Source organism: Rattus norvegicus, chromosome 2 (genome assembly GCF_021556685.1).
Source record: "Rattus norvegicus strain SHRSP/BbbUtx chromosome 2, alternate assembly SHRSP_T2T, whole genome shotgun sequence".
Lineage (NCBI taxonomy): Eukaryota > Metazoa > Chordata > Mammalia > Rodentia > Muridae > Rattus > Rattus norvegicus.
In genome coordinates this window covers 79,527,215-79,539,720 of record NC_141535.1, presented here as the reverse complement: position 1 = coordinate 79,539,720, position 12,506 = coordinate 79,527,215, and positions in this window count along the sequence as shown.

The window sequence follows — 12,506 nt, the reverse complement described above, 5'->3', positions numbered from 1 at the left end:
TTTAGGACTTTTTAGAATTTATTAGCATGCATTTAATATTTAGTTAGAGAACTAGAATGTCTGGAGACCATCAGTCCTTTGAAGTTACACCTGAGTCCGACTCTGTGTCGTGTTTCAACCCGCTCCAGATTGGGACGTCCTTGATAGTCAGAGGATAACTTGTGGGTATCATTTCATGCTTTCCACCATGTGTGTTCCTAAAATCAAACATAGACTCTCAGGTTTGGTATTAGGTACCTTTTCCTGCTAAGTAAGGAAAGAAAGACTAAGTCACCAAGAGGTTTATATGCATGGTCAAGAAGATTCATTTTACTGCATACTAAAAATTCACCTTGAAACTTGAGCAAGGGGAAAAAAAGAAAAGAGTGCATGTTCTGATACTTTGGGACTGAGCTCTACAATTTTTCATTTTTATTGGTTGTAGGTTTTTTAATGGTCTTTTATTGCTAAAAGAATTGCTTGTATAATAAAGTGATAGTTGTAGGTTTTCCAATATCCATAATTACACTTGCACTTAGAAGGCATCTAAATTTCCAGTACCAGGGATGATTGTCCTCTTGTCCTGGACCTAAGGCTCAGGAATCATTGTGAAAGAGAGGACAGACAGGGTGTTAGAACCAGGGGATCAAGGAGTTAGCTACGAGACTGTGTCTCTTAATAATACCAGAAGATATAATCCTAAAGTCTCACCAGCATGGCTACATAAACAAGGACACGACAATAGACATGCCCAATTAGACAGGGGAAATCCCATGCCACATAAGCAGAAAGCTGGAGAAACAGTCTCCCCAGGAATGAACACACTGATGGGTAATCTAATATCAAAGAGTCAGCCCTGAAATCATACTTAAAAGTAACATTATACAGATGGAACATGTTTAATGTGTGTGTGTGTGTGTGTGTGTGTGTGTGTGTGTGTGTGTGTGTTAAGAGGGAAGGGAAGAGGACAATATGTAAATATAATCTCAAAATTAAGGAAATGATTTTAAAAGGTGTATATTCAATAGTATTGTGAGAAATGAACTGGAAGAGACATGCAGCCAGTGAGCTAGAAACTGGCTAACATGGAATGGTGAAGGCTGACACTATGGTTATCTAGGGGATGGGGAATGATAGCATGATTATCAGACGATGTGATGGACTTAAGATTAATTAACTAGATTGGCAAAGAGATAGGGAAGCAATTGATACTTAAATTATAGGCTTAACATGATTCACTGGATGATATTACTATTTTCTTAGACAGAGAATTTAGGATACAGGCAGAATGGGGTAAGTGAGCAAGAGAGAAGCTCGAAAGTAAGTGAGCTTGAGATATAGATGAGGGAGAAGGATGGTGTCGATCTAAGTTGAGATGTTCACAGAGGCAGTGGGTGTCTTCTTATTCAGGCAATGTCCCGCCAGTCATTAAACACTGATGGGGCAGTCACTGAGATGAGACTATAGGAATCTAAGAGTTATTCCAATGGAATTTTTGACCCACAAAAATAATTTTATACTTATGTAGACTGAATGACACTATAAAACTCAAAATAAAGTTAAATATAGAACATAAAGTATAAGGTGTGAATTTGGTTATTGGAAGGAAAAGCCCAGGAATATAATTAATTAGGCTTACATCACCACAAAGGTGATTGATGAGAAGATTTGTTAAGATTCCACAGGGAAAATTAGAAAACACCAATTCTATCCAGCAATCAACACACTTGAGATAGGGAAGTACTTAATGCCAGGGTTCATGCTTTAGAGGTGACCAGGATTGGAATCTCTCCTCTGCCTCAAAATGTGAGTGGCCCGCATAACCAGCTACTTTAAGGACACTGCTATGCTTTGGATGTGACTTATTCTCTAAAGATGCATGTGGCAGAGGCATGGCCCTCAGTATGGTGTGGTGAGTGGAACTTTGCAGAGATGAAGGATCAGTGAGAAAAATGTGAATATCAGGGAATCAGAAGGGGATTAGTAATGCTGTGGGATCAGTCACTTTCCTTGAGATCAGTTTGCTATGAGCTGGGACTGAGCAGTATATTGGATGCATACAAAGCTGGGTATTTTCCTACTTCTCCATCAAGGTGCATCGTTAGCCAACTTGGCTGGTGTCATGTGCTTAGACACCCTGTCAGTAGTAATAGACTCATGAGCTAAATAAATCTTTCTCAAGCATAAAGCCCCTGATATCTTACTATATCAGGTCAATGGAGATACTGTATCATTTGAAAGCAGGGTGATTTTTATTGGGTTTTATAACACAATATTGAAGGAATCAGAGGTACAGAGTTTACATCTAGAAAGCATTTGTTAGACTGTTATTTAGAAAATGTTTTAACGTTTCAATGATATTGGAAAAGAGAGTTGCAAGATGTGAATAAACACAGTCCTGCCTTAGAATATAGGAAAGAATTTCAAAATAGAAGACAGCCGTCCTCCATGCCAGATGACGCAGATGGTTTAGCATAGGAATAAAAGCTGCCTGTGAGTTGGGAAAGTGAGAGTCCATTGGTGACTTTAGTGGAAGTAGTTTCCAAGGTCTGCCGGGCCCAGATTACAGTGGTTTGAAATGTGGCTTGCTAGTGAGTTGGGGAGAGCAGTGTGCAATTATTCATCAAGGAATGTTTGTGCTGTAGAGAGAAAAGGAACACGGTGCCAGTGCTCTGTTTTCCTTTTAAGACGGTAAACATTGTTTTCCTTGTGGAGAGCAGAGACTCAAGCAAGAAACAAATGCTGGGGAAAGAGGAAAGATGATATTCTTGCTGGACTGAGGTCTGGGAGAACATCAGGGAGATGATTGCCAGAGCATCTGCAGCTGAGTACATTTAGAAGCGCATGTATGTCAGCTGGGACAAGGGCTTCACCGCAGGACATCTCTACATGCAGTCTCAATGTGCCCTCACACGGGTAGTTCCTGCCTACATAAAGGGAGGCAGGTGGTTGCCACGGATGAGGCTGGTCTGCATCTAGTACATCTGCAGTTCTTATGTAACTAATGGAACTTATCCAGGATTGAAATGCTCAGTCTCCTCAAAGCCAGCTGCTTGGACCATGTTGACTATTGAGGACAGGGTGGTGAGATGTTTCAGTTCTTCAAAAGGAGCCAGAAGCTTGGATTTTATGGGAGGCATACTGATTTTCATTGGTTCACATGGGGGAAAGCATAAACCAAACCCAGCAAAAACCCATCTGTGTGCCAGACTTGGTCTATGCACTACCAATTTCAATCGCTTCCATGAAAAAGAGAGCCTGTAGTTGTGGAGGTGGTAAAAAAAATACCATGCACGAAGTGGTAGCAGATATGGCAGCAGGTTGATCCAGATAGTCTCACTCACTGAATCAGGAAGGCAAATGCACAGGGATGCCTGTTAAAGATTAGCAGAAGATGGGCTAGCAAGATGGCTGGGTGGGTAAAGGCTCCTATTATTAAAGCTGATGACTTGAGTTTTATTCCTGGGACCCATGTGGTAGAAGGAGAGAGTAACCTTCCTCAGGCTCTCCTCTTACCTCCACAGGTGTGCCTTACATGTATGTGTGCCCCTGTATACCCACACATGCACATAATAACATAATTAAAAAACAAAAGTAAGATGGCATTCTGTCTGTCTTATTTTTTGTTCTATGTGAAGACAACAGGGCAGGATATCCTTCAGACTCTATAGGGTGTTTCCAGTCCAGTTTCCTTCTTGGTCAGACACCTGCATGTCTGGATATCCTTAAAAATGCTCACACCCTAGACATTCCAACACATGTTGTGTCCTCCTCTACTATCACCATTCTTTTTTTTTTTCTTTTTGCTTCCCTTCTGTTTCCTTGGTCCAAAGCCTCAAGGGGAGTCTCAACAAATGAAACTTGACTTCTCATGGAAAAAAAGAAAATCGAATCCAACTTCTTGTTCCACTTCTCCATCCTTTCCTGATGAAAAGGATGCTGATCTTCTATGTTACAAAATGTTTGCTTCCTCCATTTTATTTCCTCCATGTTGTAATCTCTTTGGCCCAGTGTATGACCTGGAAAGTATGGAAATAATGGAAAGTTTACATATTGAAAGACACATTCTTAGATTAGCTCATGTTTTGTTTGGAGAATGTATGACTCTGCTTAGAGATAGCATAGGAAGGCAGTTCCTTCACGGTGTGGCAGGAATATTGTGGCATTTCCTAAACAAAATAGCTTTGTGGCTTCTTGGATAGACTGTGTCTGGAGAAAACCTGCAAAAAGTTGTTTTGTAAACTTCACAGAAACTTGAGATAAAGAATGTCATTTTTGGCTTCAACTGCAGCCCATGACTTAGTGAGTACCATGTGTGTATTAAAAAAGATTTCGGAAGGAAACACTTAATCCTCTGTATACTGAAATCTATGTGTAAATCTTTAGTAAGAAACATTCAGTTTTAGCAGATTTTTGTCTTTGTAGGTAATTAGTTTCCTCTCTTTTGTGGGATAATTTATATGCATTGTTAGGAACAAAGATACAAAGAATGCATGGATGGCCCCACTAGGGGCCTCCAAACGTCCAGCGCATCTTCTGTGAAGAGGCCTCCTTGGTTATCTATAGAATGAATAGATATAAGATGTGATGCATAGAAATATTTTCTTCCTTTTTTCTAAACTTTGGGTTATGCCTCAGTTAGATTTTATTAGGTACCTTTGTTAGATTTTATTTGTTTGCTCTTTGTTTCATGTGTTTATTTTGTGTAAATACATGCAAGTGCAGTGTGTGCATGTGTGTTGGAAGAGGCCAGAAGAGGGTGTCAGAAACTCTCGAACTGGAGATACAGACAATTAGGAGCCATATGTGGGCCTGGGAACTGAACTTGGGCCCTCCGCCAGAGTAGTAAGAACTTGTAGTTCGGAGTCATCTCTTCAAGCCCCCACTAGACGCTTTAATACATAGCACTGAAGCATCTTGGGAATTAATTGATAAGTTTCAGTTACTCTCCACAAGTTTCCTCTACTTCAAGTAGTTGGGCCTGTTGGTTTTCCACTTGGCTGCGAAATTCACTCACCTGTGTGCATACAAGAATGTTGTATCTCCAGGGACGACAAGAGGGAGTTTAAATCTTCTCTACAGTTTTCTTAGACATTGTTCTATAGAACACCGGTCTGACTCAAGATGTTGAGGAGGTCTGCCAAGAAGTTTGAATAATCAAGTAAGTTGAGGAAATGCAGCATTTTGAGGTCATGCATCGGTGAGTGTCTTACCAAAGAGAGTTTATTAAGGGCTTTGTGAGAAATCCACCAATAAAAGAAATGTGTTCAATTTAGTTTGTTCGAGCACTCCCCATATTTTGATCGTGGAACCTCTTTCTGGTGGTATTAAGTGTTCTACACAAAAGTCTTCGAAAATGCTTCCCTGCACTGGTGATAACTCTTAATATATTGTAAATCAGATTGAACAATTATGAAAACAGAAATGTAATAAGAAATTTGGATGTCACTTCCTTTCTGATGAATGAAAGCCCTAAGTCTGTTTCTCTAAAATATGCAATCATCTTTAAAGTATGTGAGACACATGAGGGTTAGTTGAATGACCTAACTGAACTCTTCCCAATGTTTAATTTTGTGAGCCAAAACAGACATTGTGCACTTTGGAAAGTGATGGAATAAATACAACTACTCCTTTATTGGCCATTTCCATGCTGTCTGTGCCAAATTAAAAGTTCCTAATGATACACTGCTTTGTCTACACACAGAATGGGCTTTACTTTTAACGAAAAGTACAGACCTCAAGTATTGGCAGAAAATCATCTCTTAACAGGCTTATATAGACCACAGAATATGAAACATTTATAATATTGCAGAATTGGATACTCTCTGTGCCAACATGATATGGACTAAAGAACAACAACAAAATAAGAGCCTCAAATTTTTCTTTGTATTGGCTTCACATACAGTGTTTTCCCACAGAGAAGTGAAATACATATAGAAAACACATGAGCAAATCTGTTGAGTACTGGCAGGTATACTCTGTGCCATAAAAGTAATAATATGTTCTCAAAGTGTAAAAGTGGAGCAGTTAAACCACAAACAGACTAACATACATGACTAGGAAAATCAGCATTAAATGTAGATTTTAAAATGCTTTAAAATCTATTCTATTCTATTCTATTCTATTCTATTCTATTCTATTCTATTCTATTCTATTCTGTGTTGTGTGTTTTGCCTACATGTATGTCTGTTCACCACAGGCATGCAATGCCTGCAGAGACCAGAAGACAGCTTCTATTCACCTAGAACTGGAGTTGCAGATGGTTGTGATCTGAAGGTTTTAGGAACTGAATGTGGGTTCTCTAGAAAAGTAACAATTCTCTTAACTACTGATCTATCTCTCCAGCACTATGAGTCACTTTAGATATGTTTTCAACTTTGTAGAATTACTTTGGGGTTCAGTTTCTCATTGTAGAAGTGGGAATAACATAGCTCCCCCCTGGCTTGCTCAGGTTGCTTTCTTACAGAACCTAAGACTACTAGCCCAGGGATGACACCATTCACAATGCACCCTCCCACCCTTGATATAGATATCTAAGGGTATTCATGCCTTCTGCAAGCAAAGATCAAAACAAAAAGAAAATAAAATACTTTGGTTTCTTACATTCTGAAAATGATGAGGGCAGCTTGAATTTTTTGAACTTTGAAATAAAATGTGTCTTTTAAAGCCATGCTTTTAATGTCTATGGAGTATTCAATATGTAAACTCTAAGGGGATACAACAGAAATGGACTCTGTGGAATTGCAGAGATGGCTTAGTCCATAGAGCTCTTTCCTGAACAACTGAGAACCTCAGTTGGATCCGCAGAGTTCAGGTAGAAAGCCATGTTCTAGGGATGGAGGAATGGCTCAGTGATTAGGAGCACTTGGTGTTCTTTCAAAGGACCCAGAATTTGAGTTCCAGCACCTACATGGTAGCTCACAATTCTCTAACTGTGGTTTCAGTGGATCCAGTGTTGTCTTCTGGTCATTGCAGACATAAAACCAATACAAAAAGGAAAAATAACGAATTAAAAAATGTAGGCACAGGAGTCACTTTAATCACGATGTTAGGGAAATTGAAAGAGGTGGATTCTGAAGCTTGTTAGCCATCCAATCTAGCCAAATCTGAGAGCGCCACTGTCCTGGTCAGGGCTTGTATTCCTGCACAAAACATTAGGACCAAGAAGCAAGTTCAGGAGGCATTTCCTCAAGGGAGGTTCCTTTCTCTGTGATAACTCCAGTTTGTGTCAAGTTGACACACCAAACCAGCCAGTACACACACATTTGGTGAAAGACCATGTCTCAAAGTCTATTGTGGAGATAGAGTAAAGAGGTTATGAGACAGCTTATAGCCTCCACATTCACATATGGAGAGAGAGAGAGCGAGAGAGCGAGAGAGTGAGAGAGCGAGAGAGCGAGAGAGCGAGAGAGAGAGAGAGAGAGAGAAAGAGAGACCCCACATACAAAATAATCCTAAAAAATTGACCATGGTTTAAGAAAAATTAGGCTGTATCATAGTCTTTTTGGTTTGTATGTGTACCAACTCTGAGATGAGCTGTTAAAGAAAAATGACTGCCTAGGAAAAACTATGAGTGAACCCACTCTTCCTGTTTTACACCCATACACACAGAGAGGAGGGGGTAAGAAGCAGAAGGAGACAGAGAGGGAGAGACAGAATGGATAATGGTAGAAGGGAGAGCGTTTCTTACCTTATTTTTTTTGACATTATTTAACAGCTTCATGTGGGAGACCCAGAGTTCCGATATAATCATGATTCCAAGGTGTGCTCATCTCATCAGAGATGCCTCAATGCTGGGATGGAAGGCACGCACCACCACGGCCAGCTTTAACAATGTGTTTCCTTTTATGTGTTCCACCCTTGAAATTTGAGTAAATCGGGTCCTTCAGGAATATTATAGTCATATATTTGAGGATGTTGGAAGAAAAGCATTTACTGGTCTACGATACTGATACTATAATTTGGTCTCAGAACATCTCGCACTAGTCTCTCTTTCCCCTCTTAATCTTTGTGAGTGGAGGCCTCAGACTCTCAAGTGACTCTTCAAGAGAGAAAGCTGTTTGAGTTTAGTAAACCTCCTTGTTAACAGGGTTATAAAGTTCCTTTCCTTACACTGCTATCTCTGTTGAGCCGTGTTTGGCGCTTCTGCAATGACCTGTTTAGAGAGAAAACTTGAATGCTCAGAACAGTCCACGTTTCTCCCCCTCTTGTATCTTTTCACAGAAATACTGAAAGATCTACTCTTCCTGATCATTAGTGTGTTTGGGATTCTGCAACTGCCTGAGGTCACATGCATGTAAGTGACGTGTGCCATTTCACAGCTTAGCAGTTAATGATCTCTAACAGGAGTGGTTCAGGTCCCTGGAATGTACATCGCAAATCTCTCAATTCTCTCACTTTCCTTGGTCACTGATTCATGTGTTTATCTGTGGCAAAGCCAGCATTCATTATCTGGAATATGAAATTCCCCAAACACTAAAATAAAATGCCCGTCAAGTGCTTCCATAGAGTTTGGTCCTGTTACATAATTTTCATGTTTGTTGATTTCATTCATAATGGAACACAAGTGTTCACAGCCCCTTGCACACTTACCAATAGTCTGGGAATGTGGGATCATATGGAAATGAGCATTGGTACTCAGAACAACTTGGCCAGTGGGTGTGATTGTCACTCTGTTTACCTTAATAAAAATCGTGCTCATAGCCAGACTTTTTCTTCCTATTTTTGGGATTTGGCCTGAGGGCTTTTGCAAATGTACACTGTGGATTGATTCCTGGCACCTGCATACTTGTACCAGAGAGATGAGCTTCTTGTACAATTTAGACAAGAAGAGTGAAATTTTACAGCTCCCCAGCACTCATTAACAATGTGCTGTGAGCTTTGTCTTGAGTACAATGAGCTAGTCTCATTTCGAGCGACATCAGTTACCAACATTTTTGTAGGGCTAGAAAGGGTTGAGTCACATAAAGGTACTTAAATATATGAGTAGGTTTCCTGCAGAGCAAATGCCTGCTCGTGGGTAAAGTGGCCCATGTGGGTGTAGGAAGAGCCTGATTCGTGCATCTCACTAGAGACAGGAGGGAGTGGCTTGAATGGGAAGCAGCAGTGGTCTTCCGGCTGTTAAGTCTGATTCCAAGTTTTACCTAAAAGCTGATAGGTATGTGACCAAGCATACCTCAGGCATCAGGTGTTGAGGCTCTTCATACATGAGGCGAGGATAAGAATCTCTGCTTTCTGTCTTCATGTGGGTGTGTTAAATCATAAACAGAAAACATGCCTGAGCATGCTGATGATGTGTTATGCCAGCATGTTATTATGGTTAATTTAGGATCATTAGTGAAGTGTCGTGAAACAAACTTGAAAAAGTACAAATGTGCACATGTTTAATTTCTTGAGGTAGAGACAGCATAGCAAAGTCGCAGGAACACAAAAGTTCTTGCTCTGCACCCCCTACACTGGGGACCATCCTCCTTGACACTTTCCAGCTCCTAGGGGGGTTCTAACCTCAGGTCCAAAGCACAGGTTTGGGTCTGGATAACTCAGCTCTTTTAGATTGAAAATATCTAAATATATTTGCTAGAGAAATTTTCAAAGGGGGAGAAACAAGCATCCCTTACACAGACAGAACTCACATGATATAGGATCATACAGTTTCTCCCGTGCTGGATTTAATTAGAAGTTGCTGGAAGTGTTTGGCATGCAGGCAGCTGCTGTCAGGTCTGCACAGCATTTCCCAGGCCTGGAACAGCTGTATGTAGTTTTCTCTCTCTTTCCAACTAGACCAAGTAGAAACCTGTTCTGTTCTGGCATGGCTTTGCAGTTATTCTCTCGAACTAATCAGATCAGCTTAGGAAATACATGAGAAAGATTTGAGTGTTTTATATCGAAATAATCCTTTACCCCCATTTTGGTGACACTTTCTCAGTGCTCTTTCAGTATGAGCTTGTGAAAAGTTTTGTAGGGATGGGGAGATGACTGAGTCCATAAAGTGCTAACTACCCAAGCAAAATGGAAATGAATTTCAGTCCCTAGTAACCAAGTAAAAAGATGGCTATGGTTGTGCACCTCTGAAATCTTAGACCTGGAGAAGCGGAGGAAGGAGTTTCACTGGGGATGACTGATAAGTTGATCTTGCCAGATGGATAAGCTTTTGGTTCAGAGAGAGAGACAATGTTTGTAAAAAATGAGGGTGAACAGTGATAGAGCAAAACACCTGGAATTGACCTTTGACCTCTGCTTGCATGTTACATACCTGCATGCATATCACTGTCCCCAAGTGCACACATGGAATGCAATCATCATATATACATGTCTAGACACAATTAAAAAACAGGTGACTAAATACTTCAACATACTGTGGAAGTAGTTGAAGAGGCAAACCTCAAAAACCCTTAAACTCATGTGAGCTGGTGCATTCTTTAGTCTAGGTGGTTAGAGAGTGATAACAAAAGAGGAAAGGTGTGGCCAGGTTCTGCTCTCCAGGTGGGCCAGTTCCACAGAACCTTTGTGGGCAGTAAATTCCAGGGAAAAATAGCCTTCCCTGGGTTCTCAGTGAAACAGCTTTCTTTAATTGGGGTAATAAGGGCTATATAAATCTTGGGGAGAGGGGTTTTGGAGGTGAGAGTACATTATTGGATGAGGCTCAGGTACTAGAAATGCTTCATTTGCATGAAGAGAGATTCTAGGTGCTGGCTGGATAAGTCCTTACAGGGAGAGAAGAATTTAAATCTGTATTTTGGCCATGAGACTACATGTCTACCTTAATGATGGCAGAGACATGGGACTGTATGAGCTGCGATATGCAGACTCAGAGCAAGGAGGAAGACAGTCCTACTCCTGCCCATCTCAGGATGAGATTTTTGGGCTTTGGACACATCTCAACCTTACTCTTGTTCCCCAAGTGAGCAGATTTCCACTCCCACAGAGGGGGGACTTCAATTTGTACTTACTGAAAAGTCCGATGCCCAGTGACATGGTAGTTCTTGCCTTAGGTCTCCACCAGGCAAATGAATGAGTCATTATGGTTGCAAGAAGGGAATGGATTTCTGCATGTTGTGTAGTCACCAAAAGGGGAAACAAACTCTGAGCACATGCTTTACTGATGATCAACACAGTCACAAAAGTAGACACGCAGAATGTGCATGTGTGTGAGAATAAGATATTCTCTGAAGGTTTATGAGTACTGTGATCTGCTACTATAGGAGAGGTACCAACTCTGACCGTTTAAATCTTCTCCCTAAGGACAATTCTAAATGTGGGCAAAAGGTTAACCATTTTTAGTACTCTTGCATTTGGTCAAATGCAATCTATTGAGAAGGGATTATTAAGGAAAACAAATGGCCTTTGTTCAGACCTGTGAATCTATGATCCTATTATCAGGCTTATTCTTTTTATTTGTCTGTTTTTATTGTCTCACTTTGAACATGGTCTACTGTGGTCCAGGCTGGCATCAAAATTGCTATGTATCCAAAGGTTTCCTGAAAAACCTCAATCCTCTTAAATCTGCCTTTTAAGTGATGGGATCACAGGTGTGCACTATGCCTGGTAATATTTTTTGTGTCCGTTTTGGGGGGAGATTTGTTGGGAAATGAATCCAGATGCTCATTCGTGCTAGGAGGTAGGTACTCTACCTCCAAGTGACCATCCTAGCTTGCCCAGGTGCTCTTCCTAACTCCCATTCTCAATATGGTCATCCAACCAGCACAGGGGGACTCTCATAAAGTTCACCAGTTCAACTACCTCTGAAGACAGAGTGTGTAAGTTCATTCCAGCTGCTGTATTAGATCTTATAGATGATGTGACTTACAAACCACATGAATTTACTTCTCACATTACCAAAGGCTATGAAGTTTAAAATCAGGCAGGCTTAGTATCCAGTGAAGTGCTGCTTCCTTTCTCAGACTCCTGAGGGTCCACAGAGGAGTGGAAGAGTAAGAAAGAAGAGAAGGTATGGGGAAGAGCAGCCAAAACTAATTATGCAAAAAAGACATATGGAAACCTACTATGTTGTAAACTAGTTAAAGAGCATAATTTAAAAGGAATGTTCGAATAGGGATACCATGGAATGGATGGATAATGCTACTCACAGGAACCATCAGCTAGTAAGGAGTTACACCAATCCCAGGTGTGAGCTGCCTTCCTAGGTATTATTGGTCATGGAGGTCCCAAGAAACAAAGAAAGAATGCGAGTTACTGACATTGCTATGGTGTCCATCCATAGCTAGTCAATAAGACTTTATGGCTGAAGACACTAGAAGATATTGAGAAATCAAAATGTAACTGAGCTGGAAGCTTCATCCCTGTTAGATATCTTTCAGCACCAGAAGATACTGTGCAACCTGGTGGGAGAGTACGATATCATCAGTATGATCTGAACTATCAAACTACCAGGCAAGATATGCCTATGCGTACAATGGTCATGTGATTCTTTTGCCCCAGTTTTCTGATTGGATTTGAGTCCTGATCCACACAAGGCAATTCATGCCTGATACTGAAAGCTTTGCCAAAAGCCCTGGCTAGCATGGACA